Genomic DNA, 22,932 nt, shown 5'->3' with positions numbered 1-22,932 from the left:
AGCCCAGGCTGACCATGTTGTCAACCATGTTGTAACCGCTTGACCCCAAGCCCAGGCTGACCATGTTGTAACCGCTTGACCCCAAGCCCAGGCTGACCATGTTGTCAACCATGTTGTAACCGCTTGACCCCAAGCCCAGGCTGACCATGTTGTAACCGCTTGACCCCAAGCCCAGGCTGACCATGTTGTCAACCATGTTGTAACCGCTTGACCCCAAGCCCAGACTGACCATGTTGTCAACCATGTTGTAACCGCTTGACCCCAAGCCCAGGCTGACCATGTTGTAACCGCTTGACCCCAAGCCCAGGCTGACCATGTTGTAACCGCTTGACCCCAAGCCCAGGCTGACCATGTTGTAACCGCTTGACCCCAAGCCCAGACTGACCATGTTGCCAACCATGTTGTAACCGCTTGACCCCAAGCCCAGACTGACCATGTTGTAACCGCTTAACCCCAAGCCCAGGCTGACCATGTTGTAACCGCTTGACCCCAAGCCCAGACTGACCATGTTGTAACCGCTTGACCCCAAGCCCAGACTGACCATGTTGTAACCGCTTGACCCCAAGCCCAGACTGACCATGTTGTAACCGCTTGACCCCAAGCCCAGACTGACCATGTTGCCAACCATGTTGTAACCGCTTGACTCCAAGCCCAGACTGACCATGTTGTAACCGCTTGACCCCAAGCCCAGACTGACCATGTTGTAACCGCTTGACCCCAAGCCCAGACTGACCATGTTGTAACCGCTTGACCCCAAGCCCAGACTGACCATGTTGTCAACCATGTTGTGTGTTCAGGGGGTGCAGGCAGAGAGAGAGAGAGCGCCTGAGGTGTCGTAATATGGTGGTCAACTGACCCTCCAACCTCCCTGCCGCTGACCAGACTGAAGACGTGGCATATACAGGTAAGACTCAACCGCTCTTTTGGGTTTCATTTCACTATGTACAGTGGGACAAAAAAGTATTTAGTCAGCCACCAATTGTGCAAGTTCTCCTACTTAAAAAGATGAGAGAGGCCTGTAATTTTCATCATAGGTATACTTCAACTATGACAGACAAAATGAGGGAAAAAACATCCAGAAAATCACATTGTGGGATTTTTAATGAATTTATTGCAAATTATGGTGGAAAATAAGTATTTGGTCAATAACAAAAGTTTATCTCAATACTTTGTTATATACCCTTTGTTGGCAATGACAGAGGTCAAACGTTTTCTGTAAGTCTTCACAAGGTTTTCACACACTGTTGCTGGTATTTTGGCCCATTCCTCCATGCAGATCTCCTCTAGAGCAGTGATGTTTTGGGGCTGTTGCTGGGCAACACAGACTTTCAACTCCCTCCAAAGATTTTCTATGGGGTTGAGATCTGGAGACTGGCTAGGCCACTGCAGGACCTTGAAATGCTTCTTACGAAGCCACTCCTTCGTTGCCCGGGCGGTGTGTTTGGGATCATTGTCATGCTAAAAGACCCAGCCACGTTTCATCTTCAATGCCCTTGCTGATGGAAGGAGGTTTTCACTCAAAATCTCACGATACATGGCCCCATTCATTGTTTCCTTTACACGGATCAGTCGTCCTGGTCCCTTTGCAGAAAAACAACCCCAAAGCATGATGTTTCCACCCCCATGCTTCACAGTAGGTATGGTGTTCTTTGGATGCAACTCAGCATTCTTTGTCCTCCAAACACGACGAGTTGAGTTTTTACCAAAAAGTTATATTTTGGTTTCATCTGACCTTATGACATTCTCCCAATCTTCTTCTGGATCATCCAAATGCTCTCTAGCAAACTTCAGACAGGCCTGGACATGTACTGGGTTAAGCAGGGGGACACGTCTGGCACTGCAGGATTTGAGTCCCTGGCGGCGTAGTGTGTTACTGATGGTAGGCTTTGTTACTTTGGTCCCAGCTCTCTGCAGGTCATTCATTAGGTCCCCTGTGTGGTTCTGGGATTTTTGCTCACCGTTCTTGTGATCATTTTGACCCCACGGGGTGAGATCTTGCGTGGAGCCCCAGATCGAGGGAGATTATCAGTGGTCTTGAATGTCTTCCATTTCCTAATAATTGCTCCCACAGTTGATTTCTTCAAACCAAGCTGCTTACCTATTGCAGATTCAGTCTTCCCAGCCTGGTGCAGATCAACAATTTTGTTTCTGGTGTCCTTTGACAGCTCTTTGGTCTTGGCCATAGTGGAGTTTGGAGTGTGACTGTTTGAGGTTGTGGACAGGTGTCTTTTATACTGATAACAAGTTCAAACAGGTGCCATTAATACAGGTAACGAGTGGAGGACAGAGGAGCCTCTTAAAGAAGAAGTTACAGGTCTGTGAGAGCCAGAAATGTTGATTGTTTGTAGGTGACCAAATACTTATTTTCCACCATAATTTGCAAATTAATTAATTAAAAATCCTACAATGTGGTTTTCTGGGGGAAAAGTCTAATTTTGTCTGTCATAGTTGAAGTGTACCTCTGATGATAATTACAGGCCTCTCTCAACTTTTTAAGTGGGAGAACTTGCACAATTGGTGGCTGACTAACTACTTTTTTGCCCCACTGTATGTTGACCATAGACATAGAAATCTGTGCCCGGGGAAGAAGGGAGCGTGATAAGAGTCCAGGAAAGCAGAGGAAGAAAATATTTTAGAATGAGAAAAGAGGGAGGCTGGTAACGGAGAGTGAGAGAAACTGACAGAGAGAGAGAGAGAGCGAGAACACCCCCCAAGTCAACCATGCCCACACCACCTTTAGGCCCCCTCATATCAGACCCAAGCCCCTCCTGTCCACCCCATGCACCCCAGCCCCGCAAAGAGGGCCTCAACATGGAAGTCACACATACACCCAGGCCATGAGCGGGCAAACAGGCCCAACCCCCACTACACTAGCCCAAGCCAATGGCATGTACCAGATGCCCAGCAGGCTCTGCTCACACTTACTGGCCTGAGGCCAAACCACACGACCAACAACATTGGACACTTTATGGAACACAAAGCCTTCACTATCTCACCCTGGAATATCAAAGGCCTGAGGTTATCTGCCTTTGGCCTAAAGAGCAGGAACCTGGACTTCATCAAAGAAATCGGCAATACAGACATTGTCATCCTGCAAGAAACCTGGTATAGAGGAGACGGACCCACTGGTTGCCCTCTAGGTTACAGAGAGCTGGTAGTCCCATCCATCAAACTACCAGGTGTGAAGCAGGGAAGGGACTCCGGGGGTATGCTAATTTGGTATAGAGCAGATCTAACTCTATTAGATTAATCAAAACGGGAACATTTTACATCTGGCTAGAAATTCAAAAGGAAATGATCTTAACAGAGAAAAATGTCCTCCTGTGTGCTACCTATATCCCTCCAATAGAATCCCCATACTTTAATGAAGACAGCTTCTCCATCCTGGAGGGAGAAATCAATAATTTCCAGGCCCAGGGACATGTCGCGACCTAAATGCCAGAACCGGACAAGAACCTGACACCCTCAGCACACAGGGGGACAAACACCTGCCTGGAGGTGACAGCATTCCTTCCCCCATATGCCCCCCTAGGCACAACTATAACAACCTAACCAACAAAAACGGGTCACAACTCCTGCAGCTCTGTCGCATGCTGGGTATGTACATAGTCAACGGTAGGCTTCGAGGGGACTCCAATGGTAGGTACACCTATAGCTCATCTCTTGGCAGTAGTACTGTAGACTACTTTATCACTGACCTCAACCCAGAGTCTCTCAGAGCGTTCACAGTCAGCCCACTGACACCCCTATCAGACCACAGAAAAATCACAGTGTACTTGAACAGAACAAAGAAAGAAAAGTTAATGAACAACAATGACAAATGGTTTGATGAAGAATGCAAAAATCTAACGAAGACATTGAGAAACCTGTCCAACCAAAAACATAGAAACCCAGAAAACCTGAGTCTACGCCTTCACTAGAGTAAATAACTAAAACAATACAGAAATACAATACGGAAAAATTAGGAACAGCACGTCAGAAATCAGCTCAATGTAATTGAAGAATCCATAGACTCTAACCACTTCTGGAAAACACTAAACAAACAACAACACAAAGAATTATCTATCCAAAATGGATATGTATGGATAAACCACTTCTCCAATCTTTTTGGGCCTATAACAAAGACCAAACATCAAAAACATATACATAATCAAATACAAATCTTATAATCAACTACTGGACTACCAGAACCCATTGGATTCTCTAATTACCTTGAATGAACTACAGGACAAAATACAAACCCTCCAAACCAAAAAGGCCTGTGGTGTTGATGGTATCCTCAATGAAATGATCAAATATACAGACAACAAATTCCAATTGGCTATACTAAAACTCTTAAACATCATACTTAGCTCTGGCATTTGGAACCAAGGACTGATCACCCCAATCCACAAAGTGGAGACAAATTTGACCCCAATAACTACCGTGGGATATACAACAGCAACCTTGGGAAAATCCTCTGCATTATCATTAACAACAGACTTGTACATTTACTCATTGAAAACAATGTATTGAGGAAATGTCAAATTGGCTTTTTACCAAATTACCGTACGACAGACCACGTATTCACCCTGCACACCCTAATTGACAAACAAACAAACCAAAACAAAGACAAAGGAAAAGTCTTCTCATGCTTTGTTGATTTCAAAAAAGCCTTCGACTCAATTTGGCATTCGGGTCTGCAATACAAATTGTTGGAAAGTGGTGTTGGGGGGAAAACATACAACATTATAAAATCCATGTACACAAACGGCGGATAAAATAAGCAAAAAACACATATTTCTTCCCACAGGGCCGTGGGGTGAGACAGGGATGCAGCTTAAGCCCCACCCTCTTCAACATATATATCAACGAATTGGCGAGGGCACTAGAACAGTCTGCAGCACCCGGCCTCACCCTACTAGAATCTGAAGTCGAAGGTCTACTGTTGGCTGATGATCTGGTGCTTTTGTCACCAATCAAGGAATGCCTACAGCAGCACTTAGATCTTCTGCACAGATTCTGCCAGACCTGGGCCCTGACAGTAAATCTCAGTAAGACAAAAATAATGGTGTTCCAAAAAAGGTCCAGTCACCAGGACCACGAATACAAATTCCATCTAGACACCGTTGCCCTAGAGCACACAAAAAACTATACATACCTTGGCCTAAACATCAGCGCCAGAGGTATCTTCCACAAAGCTGTGAACGATTTGAGAGACAAGGCAAGAAGGGCCTTCTATGCCATCAAAAGGAACATAAAATTCAACATACCAATTAGGATCTGGTTAAAAATCCTTGAATCAGTTATAGAGCCCATTGCCCTTTATGGTTGTGAGGTCTGGGGTCCGCTCACCCAGTTATAGAACCCATTGCCCTTTATGGTTGTGAGGTCTGGGGTCCGCTCACCCAGTTATAGAGCCCATTGCCCTTTATGGTTGTGAGGTCTGGGGTCCGCTCACCCAGTTATAGAACCCATTGCCCTTTATGGTTGTGAGGTCTGGGGTCCGCTCACCCAGTTATAGAGCCCATTGCCCTTTATGGTTGTGAGGTCTGGGGTCCGCTCACCCAGTTATAGAACCCATTGCCCTTTATGGTTGTGAGGTCTGGCGTCCGCTCACCCAGTTATAGAACCCATTGCCCTTTATGGTTGTGAGGTCTGGGGTCCGCTCACCCAGTTATAGAACCCATTGCCCTTTATGGTTGTGAGGTCTGGGGTCCGCTCACCCAGTTATAGAACCCATTGCCCTTTATGGTTGTGAGGTCTGGGGTCCGCTCACCCAGTTATAGAGCCCATTGCCCTTTATGGTTGTGAGGTCTGGGGTCCGCTCACCCAGTTATAGAACCCATTGCCCTTTATGGTTGTGAGGTCTGGGGTCCGCTCACCCAGTTATAGAGCCCATTGCCCTTTATGGTTGTGAGGTCTGGGGTCCGCTCACCCAGTTATAGAACCCATTGCCCTTTATGGTTGTGAGGTCTGGCGTCCGCTCACCCAGTTATAGAACCCATTGCCCTTTATGGTTGTGAGGTCTGGGGTCCGCTCACCCAGTTATAGAACCCATTGCCCTTTATGGTTGTGAGGTCTGGGGTCCGCTCACCCAGTTATAGAACCCATTGCCCTTTATGGTTGTGAGGTCTGGGGTCCGCTCACCCAGTTATAGAACCCATTGCCCTTTATGGTTGTGAGGTCTGGGGTCCGCTCACCCAGTTATAGAGCCCATTGCCCTTTATGGTTGTGAGGTCTGGGGTCCGCTCACCCAGTTATAGAACCCATTGCCCTTTATGGTTGTGAGGTCTGGGGTCCGCTCACCCAGTTATAGAGCCCATTGCCCTTTATGGTTGTGAGGTCTGGCGTCCGCTCACCCAGTTATAGAACCCATTGCCCTTTATGGTTGTGAGGTCTGTGGTCCGCTCACCCAGTTATAGAACCCATTGCCCTTTATGGTTGTGAGGTCTGGGGTCCGCTCACCCAGTTATAGAACCCATTGCCCTTTATGGTTGTGAGGTCTGGCGTCCGCTCACCCAGTTATAGAACCCATTGCCCTTTATGGTTGTGAGGTCTGGGGTCCGCTCACCCAGTTATAGAACCCATTGCCCTTTATGGTTGTGAGGTCTGGGGTCCGCTCACCCAGTTATAGAACCCATTGCCCTTTATGGTTGTGAGGTCTGGGGTCCGCTCACCCAGTTATAGAACCCATTGCCCTTTATGGTTGTGAGGTCTGGGGTCCGCTCACCCAGTTATAGAACCCATTGCCCTTTATGGTTGTGAGGTCTGGGGTCCGCTCACCCAGTTATAGAACCCATTGCCCTTTATGGTTGTGAGGTCTGGGGTCCGCTCACCCAGTTATAGAACCCATTGCCCTTTATGGTTGTGAGGTCTGGGGTCTGCTCACCAACCAAGACTTCACAAAATGGGACAAACACCAAATTGAGAATCTGCATGCAGAATTATCCTCCGTGTACAACGTAGAACACCAAATAATGCATGCAGAGCAGAATTAGGCCGATACCCGCTAATTATCAAAAATCTAGAAAGAGACGTTAAATTCTACAACCACCTAAAAAGAAGCGATTTCCAAACCTTCCATAACAAAGCTATCACCTACAGACAGATGAACCTGGAGAATAGTCCCCTAAGCAAGCTGGTCCTGGGGCTCTGTTCACAAACACAAACACACCCCACAGAGCCCCAGGACAGCACCACAATTAGACCCAAACAAATCATGAGTAAACAAAAAGATAATTACTTGACACATTAGAAAGAATTAACAAAAAAACCAGAGCAAACTAGAATGCTATTTGACCCTAAACAGAGAGTACACAGTGGCAGAATACCTGACCACTGTGACTGACCCAAACTTAAGGAAAGCTTTGACTATGTACAGACTCAGTGAGCATAGGCTTGCTTTTGAGAAAGGATGCAGTAGGAAGACCTGGCTCTCAAGAGAAGACAGGATATGTACACATTGCCGACAAAATGAGGCGGAAACTGAGCTGCACTTCCTAACCTCCTGCCCAATGTATGACCATATTAGAGACACATATTTCCCTCAGATTACACAGATCCACAAAGAATTTGAAAACAAATCTGATTTTGATAAACTCCCATATCTACTGTGTGAAATACCACAGTGGGCATCACAGCAGCAAGATATGTGACTCGTTGCCACAAGAAAAGGTCAACCAGTGAAGAACAAACATATTTATGTAAAGACAACCCACATTTATGCTTATTTATTTCCCCTTTTGTAGTTTAACCATTTATACATTGTTACAACACTGTATATATACATAATATGACATTTGTAATGTATTTATTCTTCTTGAACTTCTGTGAGTGTAATGTTAACTGTTCATTTTTATTGTTTATTTCACTTTTGTATATTATCTATTTCACTTGCTTTGGAAATGTTAACATGTTTCCCATGATAATAAAGCCCCTTAAATTGAATAGAGAGAGAGAGAGAGAGAGAGAGACCACAAAGAGTCATTTACGAGGAGGATGACGGTTATGTACTGTGTGTGTGTGTGTGTGTGTGTGCTGAGTAAGGCTTGTTGGACTTGTAGTGGCATGGTCTGAGTCAGGAATGAGTGTGAGCATAACTCTGAGGACTTACACACACACACACACGTCTGTCTGTTTCTCTATCCACACAGTCCCGCAGAGAGGAGGCTGAGAGGCACTGTCTGTACCAGTGACACATCCTCCTACTATTACCACACACACGTGCATACACACCCCACACACACACACACACACACACGCTCCCCGTCTCTACTACTCCGCTACTCAGGCCTACGGCTTTTTCCACATTTTGTTGTGTTACAGCCTGAATTTAAAATGGATTCAATTGAGATATTCTCTCACTGGCCTACACATAATACCCCATAATGTCAAGGTGGAATTATGTTTCTTGAATTTGTTTTACTAATGAATTCAAAATCAAAAAAGCCGAAATGTTGGGGCAGAAGGTTGCCTGGGCGATAGGAGTGTTGGGCCAGTAACCAACATGTTGCTGGATCGAATCTCAGAGCTGAAAAGGTAAGAATCTGTCATTCTGCCCCTGAGCAGGGCAGTTAACCCACTGTTCACCGTGGATGTCAATTAAGGCAGCCCCCCGCACCTCTCTGATTCAGAGGGGTTGGGTTAAATGTGGAAGACACATTTCAGTTGAATGCATTCAGTTGCACAACTGTCTACGTATCCCCCTTTCCCAACAAAACCTATTCCCCCTCAGGAGACTGAAAACATTTGGCATGGGTCCTCAGATCCTCAAAAGATTTTACAGCTGCACCATCGAGAGCATCCTGACGGGTTGCATCACTGCCTGGTATGGCAACTGCTCGGCCTCCGATCGCAAGGCACTACAGAGGGTAGTGCGTACGGCCCAGTACATCATTGGGGCCAAGCTTCCTGCCATCCAGGACCTCTATACCAGGCGGTGTCAGAGGAAGGCCCTTAAAACTGTCAAAGACTGCAGCCACCCTAGTCATAGACTGTTCTCTCTGCTACCGCAAGGCAAGCGGTACAGGAGCGCCAAGTCTCAGTCTAAGAGGCTTCTTAACAGCTTCTACCCCCAAGCCATAAAACTCTTGAACAGTACATCAAATGGCTACCCAGACTATTTGCATTGCCCCCCCCCTTTCTACACTGCTGCTTCTTTCTGTTATTATCTATACATAGTCACTTTAATAACTACCTACATGAACATATTACCTCGACACCGGTGCCCCCGCACATTGACTCTGTACCGGTACCCCCCTGTATATAGCCTTGTTCTTGTTATTTTATTGTGTTACTTTTTATTATTTTTTACTTTAGTTTATTTGGTAAATATTTATATAACTCTTAAGTCAGCACTTCACAGTAAAGGTCAACACTTGTCGGCGCATGTGACAAATAAAGTTTGATTTCATTTGACATCAAATTAATGTTATATAATGTAGTGTGTGCGTGCGTGCGTGTGTGTGAGCGTGTACTTTATACAAATGATGTGTCTGTGTGAAGTAGGAATGACAAGAATCTTTTTGGCTTGTACCCATGAGAGGGATGCTATATATATCTGCAGTATGAGAACCGAACTCGCTCCCCTCTCCCTGTAGTCCTCCTCTCCCACTCCCTCTCCTCTCATTACTGAAGGCCCAGTCACTGTAATTACCCTCTACACACACAACACACACATATACACACACACACGCTTAAGGACCCCCTGCAGTCCCCTGTCTGACCCCACTTACCTTCCCCAGCGATAGAAGAGGAAGAGGGATTCAACAAGGAGACACATTGTCACGCCCTGACCTTCGAGATCCTTATTTATTCTCTGTTTGGTTAGGTCAGGGTGTGACTCTGGTGGGGAAATCTATGTTTTCTATTTCTTTGTAGTTTTGCCGAGTGTGGTTCCCAATCAGAGGCAGCTGTGTATCGTTGTCTCTGATTGGGGATCATATATAAGTTGTGGGTTTTGTGGGGTGTTATTGTCTGTTTAGTGTGTGTGCCTGGCGGAACTGTTCGCTTCCGTTTTTTGGATTAGTTATTTTTGTTTGAGTGTTTCTTGAAAAGAAATATCATGAACACTTTCCACGCTGCGCTTTGGTCCACTCTTCCTTCTACCGACGAAGAGCGTTACACATACACACTACTTCAGATATACATACTATATACAATACTGTACTATGTGTGTGGTGGGGGGGGGGAGCAGTTGCTTTGTGTGTGTGTGTGTGTGCGTGCGCAATGTCTATACACACCGTCACATACTGGATTTATATATTCCGGACTCTGACATTGCGCGTTCTGATATTTTTTCATTTTTTCTTTCGATTTTTGGTGGATGCGTATGATGTATTGTTTTGCATTGTTTGGTATCACTGCACTGTTGGAGCTAGAAGCATAAGCATTTCTCTGCATCTGCAATAACATCTGCAAAATCTGTGTTTTCAACCAATAAGATTCGATTTGACACACTGCTTCAGCCCTTAAACCCACAAGACACACACAGCCTCCCAAGTATGGAGTACATTGATGACTGAAAGCTGTGTAGTTTGCAACTCACTCAAACAGACGTGCATAGGATAGTAGATCATGAACAGTGAATACACTCAGCAATATATCTCTAATGCATTGCTCTGAACACACACTCAATCCATGTCACGGCTGGCTGAAGGACTGGACCAAGGTGCAGCATGGTAAGCGTACATTTTCTCTTTATTAAAAATGCCACAGACAAAACAAAGAACAAAACCAAACCGTGAAACTTTGGGCTATGTGCCCTGAACAAAGTCAAAGTTAACTTCCCACAAAACAGGTGGGGGAAAAGGGTACCTAAGTATGGTTCTCAATCAGAGACAACGATAGACAGCTGTCCCTGATTGAGAACCATACCAGGCCAAGACATAGAAATACAAAACATAGAAAAAAAGACATAGAATGCCCACCCTAGTCACACCCTGACCTAACCAAAATAGAGAATATGGCCAGGGCGTGACAGTACCCCCCTCCCAAAGGTGCGGACTCCGGCCGCAAAACCTGACTCTAAAGGGGAGGGTGGGCCTTCTTACGGCTGCGGCTCGGGTGCGGGACGTGGACCCCTCGCAGCGGGCCCCGGACTGAAGACCCTCGTAGAGGGCGCCACTGGACTGAGGGGTGCCTCTGGACTGAGGGGCAGCTCTGGACTGAGGGGCAGCTCCGGACAGGAGGGCGGCTCTGGCAGCTCCGGACAGGAGGGCGGCTCTGGCAGCTCCGGACAGGGCGGCTCTGGCAGCTCCGGACAGGAGGGAGACTCTGGAGGAAGGAGACGGAGAGACAGCCTGGTGCGTGGGGCTGCCACCGGAGGCCTGGTGCGTAGGCGAGGCACCGGATACACAGGGCCGTGGAGGCGCACTGGCGGTCTCGAGCGCAGAGCTGGCCCCACCCGTTCTGGCTGGATGCCAGCTTCCCCCCGGCAAATGCGGGACGCTAGCACAGAGCATACCAGCCTGGGAATACGCCGCCTCGGTACCGTGCCCATCACCCCATAGCACGGGGCCTGACCAGTCCCATGCTCGCCACGGTAAGCACGGGGAGTTGGCTCAGGTCTGCTTCCTGACTCTGCCACACTTCCTGTGTGCCACCCCCCCAAAAAATGTGGGGGCTGCCTCTCGGGCTTCCTTGCCAGCCGTGTTCCCACATACCGCTGGTTCCTTTCTCCGGCTGCCTCTGCTCTCCTAGCTGCCTCCACCTGTTCCCATGGAAGGCGATCCCTTCCCTCCAGGATCTCCTCCCATGTGTAGACTCCCTTGCCGTCCAGAACGTCCTCCCATGTCCAGGAGTCCAACATACCATGCTGCTTGGTGGGAAGTTCTTAAATGAACATTCATTCTCACATCATAATTGCCTGTGAATAGCATACAGTGCATTCGGGAAGTATTCAGACCCCTAGACTTTTTCCACATTTTGTTACTTATTCTAAACTGGATTAAATGTCTCCCCCCCCCTCATCAATCTACACACAATACCCCATGATGACAAAGCAAAAACAGGCTTTTAGACATTTTTGCAAATGTATAAAAAAAAAAATTAAAACATACCTTATTTACATAAGTATTTAGACCCTTGTTTGCTATGAGACTCGAAATTGAGCTCAGGTGCATCCTGTTTCCATTGATCATCATTGAGATGTTTCTACAACTTGATTGGAGTCCACATGTGGTAAATTCAATTGATTGGACATGATTTGGAAAGGTACACCGCTGTCTATATAAGGTCTCACAGTTGACAGTGCGTGTCAGAGCAAAAACCAAGCCATGAGGTTGAAGGAATTGTCCGAAGAGCCCCGAGACATGATTGTGTCAAGGCACAGATCTAAGGAAGGGTACCAAAACATTTCTGCAGCATTGAAGGTCCCCAAGACCACAGTGGCCTCCATCATTCTTAAATGGAAGAAGTTTGGAACCACCAAGACTCTTCCTAGAGCTGGCCGCCCGGCCAAACGGAGCTCTGACAGAGTTGCTGTGGAGATGGGAGAACCTTCCAGAAGGACAACCATCTCTGCAGCACTTCACCAATCAGGCCATTATGGTAGAGTGGCCAGACAGAAGTCACTGCTCAGTAAAAGGCACACGGCAGCCCGCTTGTAGTTTGCCAGAAGGCACCTAAAGGACTCTCAGGCCATGAAAAACAAGATTCTAGGGCCTCCCGGGTGGCGCAGTGGTTAAGGGCGCTGTACTGCAGCGCCAGCTGTGCCATCAGAGTCCCTGGGTTCGCGCCCAGGCTCTGTCGTAACCGGTCGTAACCGGCCGCGACCGGGAGGTCCGTGGGGCGACGCGCCTAGCGGTGCGGCTTGGTTGGGTTGTGTATCGGAGGACGCATGACTTTCAACCTTCGTCTCTCCCGAGCCCGTACGGGAGTTGTAGCGATGAGACAAGATAGTAGCTACTACAACAATTGGATACCACGAAATTGGGGAGAAAAAGGGGTAAAATTTAAAATAAAATAAAAACAAAATAAATAACAAGATTCTCTAGTCTGATGAAACCAAGATTGAACTCTTTGGCCTGAATGGCAAGCATCATGTCTGGAGAAAACCTGGCACCATCCCTACAGTGAAGCATGGTGGTGGCAGCATCATGCTGTGGGGATGTTTTTCAGTGGCAGGGACTGGGAGACTAGTCAGGATCGAGGCAAAGATGAACGGAGCAAAGTACAGAGAGATCCTTAACGAAAAGCTGCACCAGAGCGCTCAGTACCTCAGACAGGGGCTAAGGTTCACCTTCCAACAGGACAACGACCCACAGCCAAGACAATGCAGGAGTGGCTTCGGGACAAGTCTCTGAATGTCCTTGAGTGGCCTAGCCAGAGCCCGGACTTGAACCCGATCTAACATCTCTGAAGAGACCTGAAAATAGCTGTGCCGTGATGCTCCCCATCCAACTTGACAGAGCTTGAGAGGACCTGCAGAGAAGAATGGAAACTCCGCAAATACAAGTGTGCCAAACTTGTAGTGTCATACCCAAGAATAGTCAAAGGCTGTAATCGCTGGCAAAGGTGCTTTAACAGTACTGAGTAAAGGGTCTGAATACTTATGTAAATGGAATATTTCAATTTTTTATATTTGATACATTTGCAAAAATGTATAAAAACCTGTTTTTCATTGTCATTGTGTGTAGGAAAAAACTATTCAATTAATTTTAGAATAAGGCTGTAACGTATCAAAATGTGGAAAAATTCAAGGGGTCTGAATACTTTCCAAATGCACTGCATGTCTAAGCCTTTCTCTACCGTGTGTGTGTGTGTGTGTCTGTGTGTGTCTGTGTGTGTTTGGGGACGAGGAAAGTTCAGCATCAAACTCTCATCTTGTGTGGTTGTGTGTGTCCTTGCTTTTGTTGACATACTCCTATCCTGCTGAGGTGGTGGATCTAAATATATACGTGTGTGTGTGTGTGTGTGTCACATGCTGCCTGTAATAACTGAGCATGTGTTTGGCATTACTATAGTACCCATGTTGGTGACTCTTGGGGGTTTGGAGCGACCAGCCATTTCTGTCCCCAAAGAGCCAGAAACCTGTTACAGAATTATTGTTAAGAAACTCCATGAGAGTCTATATGGATGTTATGGCAGAGAAAATACATTAATCATCAATATTATGGATGTTATAAATACTTTATATCTGGTTATAAATGCTTTAGTCAGTTCAAAACATGTTTTTATTATTCTGTATTTGTATTATATTATATTGAGACAGTATATCGATTATAGATCATATAACTGCTATTAGACCAACACGGGATCCTAAGACTGTCATACTATAGTGGCTTTCCCTCCCTTAGTCCCTTAGTCAGAATAAGTAGACGATGGAATATAATAGCTATGGCGTCAGGATAGTACTTTGTCCAAAAATAGGCTTTCAGTCGGAAACGCTGTCTGGGTGATCAACCAGTAGGTCAGTCACGAGGCGAGCCCACCTTTAAAAAAAAAAAAAGCACCGAGTCAAAGGCTGAGGAACATTCTCCGGTAGTCGGGGGCGGGGCTAGAGTCGGTGGTTATTCGGTGCCACTTTGCTTTGTCAGGGAATTCCGGGGACGTGCGGTGACGTCAGCGAGTGGACGAACGGAGCAGCGTGTGTGTGTGGAAGAAGCAGCCAGTGAGTTGGTGTGTGCCTCTGTACTGACAGCATCATAGTTTGCGCACCGAGCCGAGAGGCTTGTCCCTTTAAAACACAGCTCGGCTCAGTCAGCGCAACCCGATCCCACTGGCTTATGTCGAGAGCAAGAACGAGACACGGACTGTACAAAGAGCGAAGGCAGGGAGAAAAACAGAATAATAAAAATATGATCTCGCACGTCGATTGACACTAGAATCATTTCAAAGCCAGACAGAGACATTAGTCGGGCGTCAAAGTGATACAAGTTTATGAGAGCTTTGAAAGGAAGCGAGTGAGACAGAGTGAACGCTGTAACGTTCTGCCGGCTGGGTCAGTTGTCTGAGTAGCTGGCATCTTATCTGCACAGAGAGAAACTCGCGGATACATACAGATCCAACTAGCTACTGCCTGGATTGAGGAAACTCAGCCAAATTCACTACACCGACAACCTGCGAAGAAACCATCCTTGGTTGTTTTGGGAATATTCTCAGCGACATCCTCGAGGGCTACTCCTTGACCGACTGTACGTGAATACCTTGATAACTACTTTCTTATGTGAAGCACTTTTCGAGCTGGTTACTTTTTGGTACCGTACTATTGGAATGTACCATTTTGAATGTGTATCTCGCGTTGCGCTGTGTCCACACTAGAGACAGACATTTCGCCGTTGGTAGTTCTTTGGATATTGGACGAGTTTGTAGTTATTTTTCGACCAGGGTAAATCGTCAGAATTTAGTCTTCTGTAAATGTCTACGTTGGATTTGAAATGTTTTCTCCTCTGTTTGCTCGTGTTGATAACGCGAACGGATTGTCAATAGTGACATTTGTTGACAGAGTGGAGCCGATATTCAAGGAATGGTTAGGCTACAGCGTAGCAACAGTTAAATGAGTTCTCGGTGAAACCGGAAGACTTGCTTGTTCATGCTGCCTTGTTCATTCTTGAGCGGCTGTCTCGACGATTAGATCTGGAATACGTCGCCTATTGTAATTCCCATAATAGATCATGTGCCATGTCATACAGTCTACATAATGGGTTGAATGTGACAATTAGAACACGTCTATTCCCCTGTCTAATTTGTATTCATATATTGATCGTTTATGGTTGTGCGTCTTGGTGAATTTATTTTGACAGTAGAAATATTGGTTGGGGGGCGGTTCAGAAACATAGCAGCATCCCGCGTGTGTTTTGTGGGACAGAGAGCGGGTGCTGTAGATGCAGGGAGAACTGGGGAGAACATGCTTGCGTAAAGGATCTCCCCTCCTCCATGCCTTTGTCTGTGGGAGTGCTATAAGCTAAGGGCTGACTTGGGGAGTGTTGAGTGGGGATGGGCAGGACAGAGGGAGCTAGGTAGCTTGACTGGCTGTTTTATCAAGTGAATGGGTTGCCCCTACTCAGGCCTTCATCGCACACACAGCGGAATTGAAAGGAAGTCATTTGCATCGTCCAGGGGGAGGGGTACTGTTTCTGGTCTGGTTTTAGAGTTTGTCTCAAAACACCTCTGCCTTGGAAGAGCCGTCAGAGATGAGAAATGGCCCAGGACAAGCAATTGAAACACGCGTGGGAAAATGTGGCGAGTGTTGTGCTTTTTCTCAGTTAGCCTATAATTGTTTGACGGGAGTGTAGCCTAAAATATAAAAGCGTTTATGCGAGAGCTCAACTCGGTCCTATGCATTTTATGGGCCTTAATAAACCGAGCCTTCTTCTAAGGACCGAAGTGTGCTGGCATGGGGTCGGTGAAACTTTTTGAACGTCCACTTCCGATTAATGGAAACGTAACGAGTGTTGCGTTTGGGATTCTTTGAAGTATCAAGCTGTAAAGTTAGGACAGGCAGAACGCCGCTTACAAAAGCTCTTCTTATCACTCCTATCTTACAGCTCTTTGGCTTCTTGGCAGAAGAGTAGCCGAGTAACTGTTTCTTGCTCTGGCTTGAATCACCCGCCCACCTTATTCGCATCCCGTGATCTGAATGCGAGTGAATGAACAATCACCGCCCATTCTACTACTCCTATGACGAACATGCACGGTTAAAGTTGTACACACACCGCATATCTGTGATGCAAAACGTGTTTCTTTTACGTGACGAGGCTCATGTATTGCAGGCTGTATCACATATGGCCGTGATTGGGAGTCTCATAGGGCGTCGTCCGGGGTAGGCCGTCATTGTAAATAAGATTTTGTTATTGACTGACTTGCCAAGTTAAATAAAGGTAAAATGAATCATACGGATGAAAGTGTAGAAAAACTGGGTAACAGGATGTTTATCTGTCTCGGTATAGGTGATGGATGGAAGTTTTTTTTGGCAGATGGTGTTTTGAGATGGTTGGTGCTGTGTGTAGCATGAGATTGGTTGTAGAAACAGGTGTGTGTGTGGGTGCGTGTGAAAGGTGTCAGTGAATGCAGGACGTGTTTGTGTGGCTGCCTAACATACTTTTACATCCACTTTCATTGCCCGTGAGAGAACATCGTCATATTCGGTGTGTGTGCGCGTGTGGTAACCTGAGTCAAAGGCGAGGGGAACTAACTCGATGACGAAACCACTATTTGTCAGAGACCACACCAAGTCTTGTTTTTTTGGTTTTTGTTTACCAGAAACAAAGGGTGTCATGTCTTCACCAGGGAAGTACAGCAGAACATTAGTCCTACTGCAAACAATAACAGGAGCCCCTCTCCTTTCCCGAACGTCTAGCAGGATATTTGATAACAATCCAACGTTTTAACAGGTAGCTCTTCAGGATGAAGATGAAAACGTCTACATGTTGTCTCCACCTACCCAGTCCTTTCCAATATGCAGAAGGGGATATAGATGGTCTAAGCCCTAGACCAGTGGTGGGCAACTCCAGTCCTCCAGGGCCTGATTGGTTCCCCACTTTTTTTTGCCACCCCTTAGCAAACACAGCTGATTTAATCAAACTGCGTTCAAAACTGTAGCTCTCAATTAGGTGATTTATTGGGGGCAGGTGTGTTAGCTGGGTCAAAAACTGTGACGCCAGTCAGGCCCTCGGGACTACCGTTACCCTAGAGCGTTGGGAAGGGGTACGACACTGTTTACGAGGTGTGTGTTGAATATGGTTTTGCAGGTGTGGTAGTTTTGTGTTTGTCTGAAAGTTCTAGAGACGTGTGTCCCTGTTTGACTTTTTATTTTGGTCTGTTCTTGGCACCCCCATGACTACTTTTACTCCCAACTACTCTGGCAAAGAGAGAGCGAGAGGCCAGTAATGAGTGTTAGAGGCAGGTACATTGTCAGAGCGCGTATTAGAAAAGAGTGCGAGAGTGGAGGAATGAGAAAAGTAGTGAAAATCGAGAGCTGGAGAAAGAGGCGAGGCCAGTCCGTGAACGGTCCAGTGTTTTTTGGGCTAAATGAACAACCAGTCCAATCCGCCATAACAAACACAGATGTCTGTGTGCATCATTCTCACTGTGCTTTCTGCCTGTTCAGATAACTAGAACTGGCGTAATTACCAGCTGTTCCTACAAACACCGGACTGGACTGTACCTCATCTGGCATTAACTCTGCTGGGGAAAGTTCAGTCCGAGGTCTGACGATCATTAACGTTCTCTGCTCTGTTACGTGTACACACACACACACACAGATAGAGGTGGGCGTGTGTTGCGGGTCAGGTGGACCTTAATGTTGTTGTTCAGTGGAGACATGACCACAGACCTTCAGCTCTTGGAATGAATACCAATCTGTACTAGGGAATGGGAAACGGTGGAGAGGTCTCTCTTGAGAAAGTAGTTTGTCTCTCTCTCTCCACCTTACTAACCATCCACCATCTGCCGAAACCACGGCAACCGTTGTCTCGGAAGCAATCTGCTCTGTTTGTGTGTGTGTTTCTGGGGGTACTAATCAGGGTGCTTACTTGTTTGTGTCTCTTGCGCTGGATTTTGGGAAGTGAGGTCTAGGGCAAGTACTGAAGACACTGGGGGGGGTTCTGTCCCATCTCAAAACAAGGTGTTTTGCTGTTTCACTGAAATGTTGTGATCGTCTGTGTTCGGGGAAACCGAAGGCGGGTTGGAATTTTTTAAGTGGCGGCACTGGGGAAAGTGAGAGTCTTTGATCAAGTGTTGTAACTGTCGCACACGAAAGCGTGTGATCATTCAGTTATCAGCGACCACAAATATCACAACCCATTTTTAGACTGTCACAAACACTGTTTTCAGTTTCAGACGTTCCCATACTGAGTCACTGCTTCACATGTGTACCTGAGACACACACACACACACACACACACACACGTCAGTGTTCAGATGAAGGCATGGGCTCTGGCTCTTTCTGTCTCTCTTGAAGTCACGCTGTTTCTGGAAAATGAGAACCGGTCGAACGTCACTCCTCCTTTTCTTCTGAAGTCCTCAGAAATCTCTTCCACCGAACAAGTGACATTTGCCTCAGTGGCTGACGAACCTTCCTCAACAGACGTCAAAAAAAAAAAAAAATTTTTTGCTGACAGACGAGAGAGAAAAAAATAGCCTTTGAGCCTTTATCGTCAGTTACCATTTAAATGACCTGCCTCTGATATATTTCTGTTATCTGTGTTTGATGGTTTAGTCTTTGGTCAGACACGTGGACTTCGTCATGTCTGACATGGATTCAAAGGTTTTAGAAATGAACCCCTGTTATTTGTTTTCTATTGACATGTTTCTCACTCGCATATTTAGACAACACTTTCGTTTACACACACACACACTATCTGTTGCACAGGAAACCACTACCCCTCCCTCTCCCCTCCCCAAGCCATCCACACCCACATACGCTTCAGGGAGGCCTAGCTACTTCCTGAAACTCTGACGGCAGCTTCCTGTCTGATCTCATACCAGCTTCTTCTCTCTTCTCCTTTTTCTAAACGTCACACCCGTGCGCCACGTCTGTGTGAACCGTCCTGAACCGTGAGAGATCTCTCTCTCACACACACACACTGACAGTTGTCCAAAGCACAGGTGCGATAGCAGTTAGACAAAGCAGCTCTTGCTGTTTCCATCTTCTCAAACAGCCCAAAGCGGCTGACATACTTTCGACTGTGTGCGGTAGTGTAGAACATTTCACCATGTCTGTCATTAGACGGTGTGGGAGGGGGTCCAGATGAGGGTGTTGGGCCAGGCTCTTCTCCAGAGTGTGATCCGTGACTCTCAGAAATGGCACTTGTTCTGTTCGACTCCAGCCAGGGGCACAATCCAAGTTCTCTGAAAGAACGGGATATTAACGTATTTTAACCTCTGAGGAAAGGGCTTTCGGCGGAGTCCTAAACCTAACAGGCCCAAATTGGCACATACAAACGCTGCCTCATTTTTTTGGGGGGGGGGGGGCAGTCACAGTTAAAGGCTTGGTAAATGGGTGAGAGGTTGCGTTTGCTGTGTTCCTGGGGTTGATGTGGAGCACTTGGTTGATTTATTAGAAGGCCAAACCCCTAGATCTAGACTGGGCTACAGTGCTGTACTATAGTTAGTATGGCGGAAGAGAGTTGGCTCTGTCCTGAACTGACCCTCTATCCCTGCTGGAGGATGTTCTTTGTGTGTGTGTTTGGCTGTATCTCCCTGTGTGTGTGTGTGTGTGTGTGTGTAGGCGGTTGTGTGTGTGTGTGGGAAAAGCTTAAATGCGATGGTGACGAGCTAGTCTGCATCGCACACACACACACACTGTGGGAGCCTGGCAACAGGACGAACGCAGGCGGGCTGTCTTGTTCCTGGCGGTGTGTGTGTGTGTTTGTGTGTGTTTCCTCCAGAACTCAATCCTGGGCCAGTTATGTAATGGACTAGTGTCCCTCCCTCATCCCTCGCTCTCTCCCTCCGCCAGACACGCCGGAAGCTTCTCTCTCTCTCTCCCCCCTCGCATCGCTCTTATCAAGTTCCTCACTGATCTCCAGGCCCCTGTCAGGAACTAGTGTCTGAATGTTGTCGTCTGTCTCTCTCTCTCTCTCTGTGTGTCTCTGTTTCTACCATAGTCAGTTATCTATTTTTAACTGAGCTCTTCTGTCTGTTTGGCTCTGGATCAAACCACTATATGAGGCTGGCAGGGGAGTTCTGTGTTTGGGATGGCTCTTACTAGAGTCTGGGGCCTAGAGCCTTTTCTTTTGTCATTGATTTGGTTTCTTTTTTGGTTTCTTTTGTCTTTAGCTTGGCGGAAGCTGACTTCTAGTACTTGGCTAGTGATCGCCGTGATATCACAGAGGTGATTCTTTTCTTTTAGAGATTTGGACTAGGGCTATGGTTTGCTACTTGGAATAGCGATGCCCCTAGCCTTGCCTCCCTCTACCAGAGCGGTAGCCGTGTGTGTGTGAGTGAGTGATGAGGTAACCAGAACGACGGAGGCGTTGATTGGAACTTGTCTTTGATGTCCGTCGCCATGGGGATTTCACTGTAACCCAGGTGACATAAGGGGGCTACCGGGGGAGAATTCATACATTATGACATTGTAATGTTGAGCAAGATTTTTAGTTGTAATGATATTTGTACTGTTGAGATTTTGAGGGGTGTGTGTATGTGGCAACTTCAACGTAGTTAGTTGGAATTGCCCCGGCTTGATTAGGAAAATCGGCAACACCACAACAGAATTTGTGTTTTGTTGCCCCTCCCCCTCTGCGACTCAGTATTTGGGGGATTCCTCTCTTAGGCAGGGGTTTTATGGCAATCTACCTACCTCGCATTCTATTTCACCGTAACACTGGTTCACTAACCACCGACCAATTCCGCCTGAGAAATTCCCTGTGACATCACGATGTCGCTAGCGACGCCCCCGGTCACCTGACCGTAAGTGGCGTCATAGGGGAGGCGGGGTGTAGTTTAGGGTAAGCCCTTTTCACTAGCGGCGTGGCCCTTACTCACTCTCCGGGGGTTCCCCGTGCTACGGCGCCCCGGATGCAGAGTATCGCAGTACACACACACACAGCGTTACTGATTTAGTGACAGATAACCAAATGTAAGAATACTGTCTCTACACACAAGAGCAAGTTCCGTTTCCAGATCTGATCAGTTGTCACATAAAAGGGAAGAAAGACATGAACAAGCACGGGTCTCTGTGTATTTTAATACAAGGGCGTCTGATGTTTGACTCTCACTCATCTCCCGTGTTCAGTTCCCTGTGCTGCTTGTTTTTCAGTTTCACTTTCTTTTGTCCGTGGTTGTCACATCTCAATCCACAGCACACACCCTATATAACAGTGTAATTGCAGCCTTCTTCATTCTGACTGCTCTCTTTCCCTTTTTTCCCCTCTTGCTCTCCCTCTCTCTCCTCGGTCTTGTTTCACGTGTGCTAGTTGATGACAAGCACACGCTGTGTGTGTGTGTGTGGAAAGCCCTCACCCGGGTTTCCACACACACACACACACACACACACACACACACAACGCATACAGGGTAAAGGAGAGGAAGAGCGGAGGGCTGATTTCTTTCTTTCCCCTCCTCCTCCAACAGTCTCCATGTTCCTAGGAAACGTGGGAGAGGGTGAGCGAGAGAGAGAGAGAGAGAGACGATGCTACAGTCACACTGAAACTGCTAGTCCCTGTCTGTCTCCCGAGTCTGACTGACAGGTGAAGGCAGTGGTAGAGAGGTCTGGCTACTGTCTGGTTTCTGTTCCTTGTCATAAGGAAGACCACAGATATTGTCTGATGGAGCTCTTGTGTAATTGTGACTGTGTTCGTTTCATGTGAGCAGATGTTGCTCGACAGACTGTTTGTTGTTGTGTCTGTGGTCGCGATCCACTTTTATGCCGGTTTGATTATTACATCGTCTCGTTCTTCTGATTTTGTTCCAGGGCTGAAGAAATCCCAGAGATGATTGGCTGTAGAAGCTGAGACTCGACGAGACAGAGGATCTTGAACTCGGTGCTATTCTGAAAGGTGAGTGTGTGTGAACATTTTTTATTTTTGTACTTGTCTGTGGGAATATGTTAACCAGCCAGAGCTGTTTATGATCATCTGGTCATGGCCTCTCTTTACATGAGTGTGTGTCTGTCTGGTGCATCGTGATCACACACGCACCGAGAGAGGGGGGGCGCGTCAGCATGGCCAAGTGTTGTCTTTTATTTCCGTCTCTCTGGAAGCTAAAAACGAAGCGCCTGAAATATCTTCTCCTTAGGCTTTTTATAGGGGGAGAGGAAGAGGGATAGACCCACTACACACGCTAGTAGAGCTAATTTTGGAAGCAACACTGACTGGGGAGTGGGGAGTGGGGAGCATTCTGCTGAGCAAGAGTGGCTCACAGTGAGTGTCTGTTTTGAGTAGGAGTCTCCTTTTTTTGTTCCACTGTAGGCAATGTCTTTATGTTTGGACCATGGCCTTTTCTTTCAGGTTGTGTGTGTGTGTGACTATATGCCAGGCTCATTTCTGCCATGTGGATACAGGCAGC

The 22,932-nt window shown here is 46.9% G+C and overlaps 1 protein-coding gene across 1 annotated transcript in view; it reads left to right on the top strand.

The window, feature by feature from the left end:
• LOC115133457 (lysine-specific demethylase 6B-like) overlaps nucleotides 1-22,932 on the top strand; it is a 54,135-nt gene that overhangs the window by 16,664 nt on the left and 14,539 nt on the right. Inside the window, 2 exon segments of the mRNA XM_029666705.2 lie at nucleotides 798-904; nucleotides 22,340-22,424. The gene's annotated coding sequence lies outside the window, so the exon portion shown is untranslated.

This window comes from Oncorhynchus nerka, linkage group LG8 (assembly GCF_034236695.1).
Source record: "Oncorhynchus nerka isolate Pitt River linkage group LG8, Oner_Uvic_2.0, whole genome shotgun sequence".
Lineage (NCBI taxonomy): Eukaryota > Metazoa > Chordata > Actinopteri > Salmoniformes > Salmonidae > Oncorhynchus > Oncorhynchus nerka.
The sequence above is the reverse complement of the archived record's forward strand: the minus strand, read 5'-3'. Positions and strand labels throughout refer to the sequence as shown.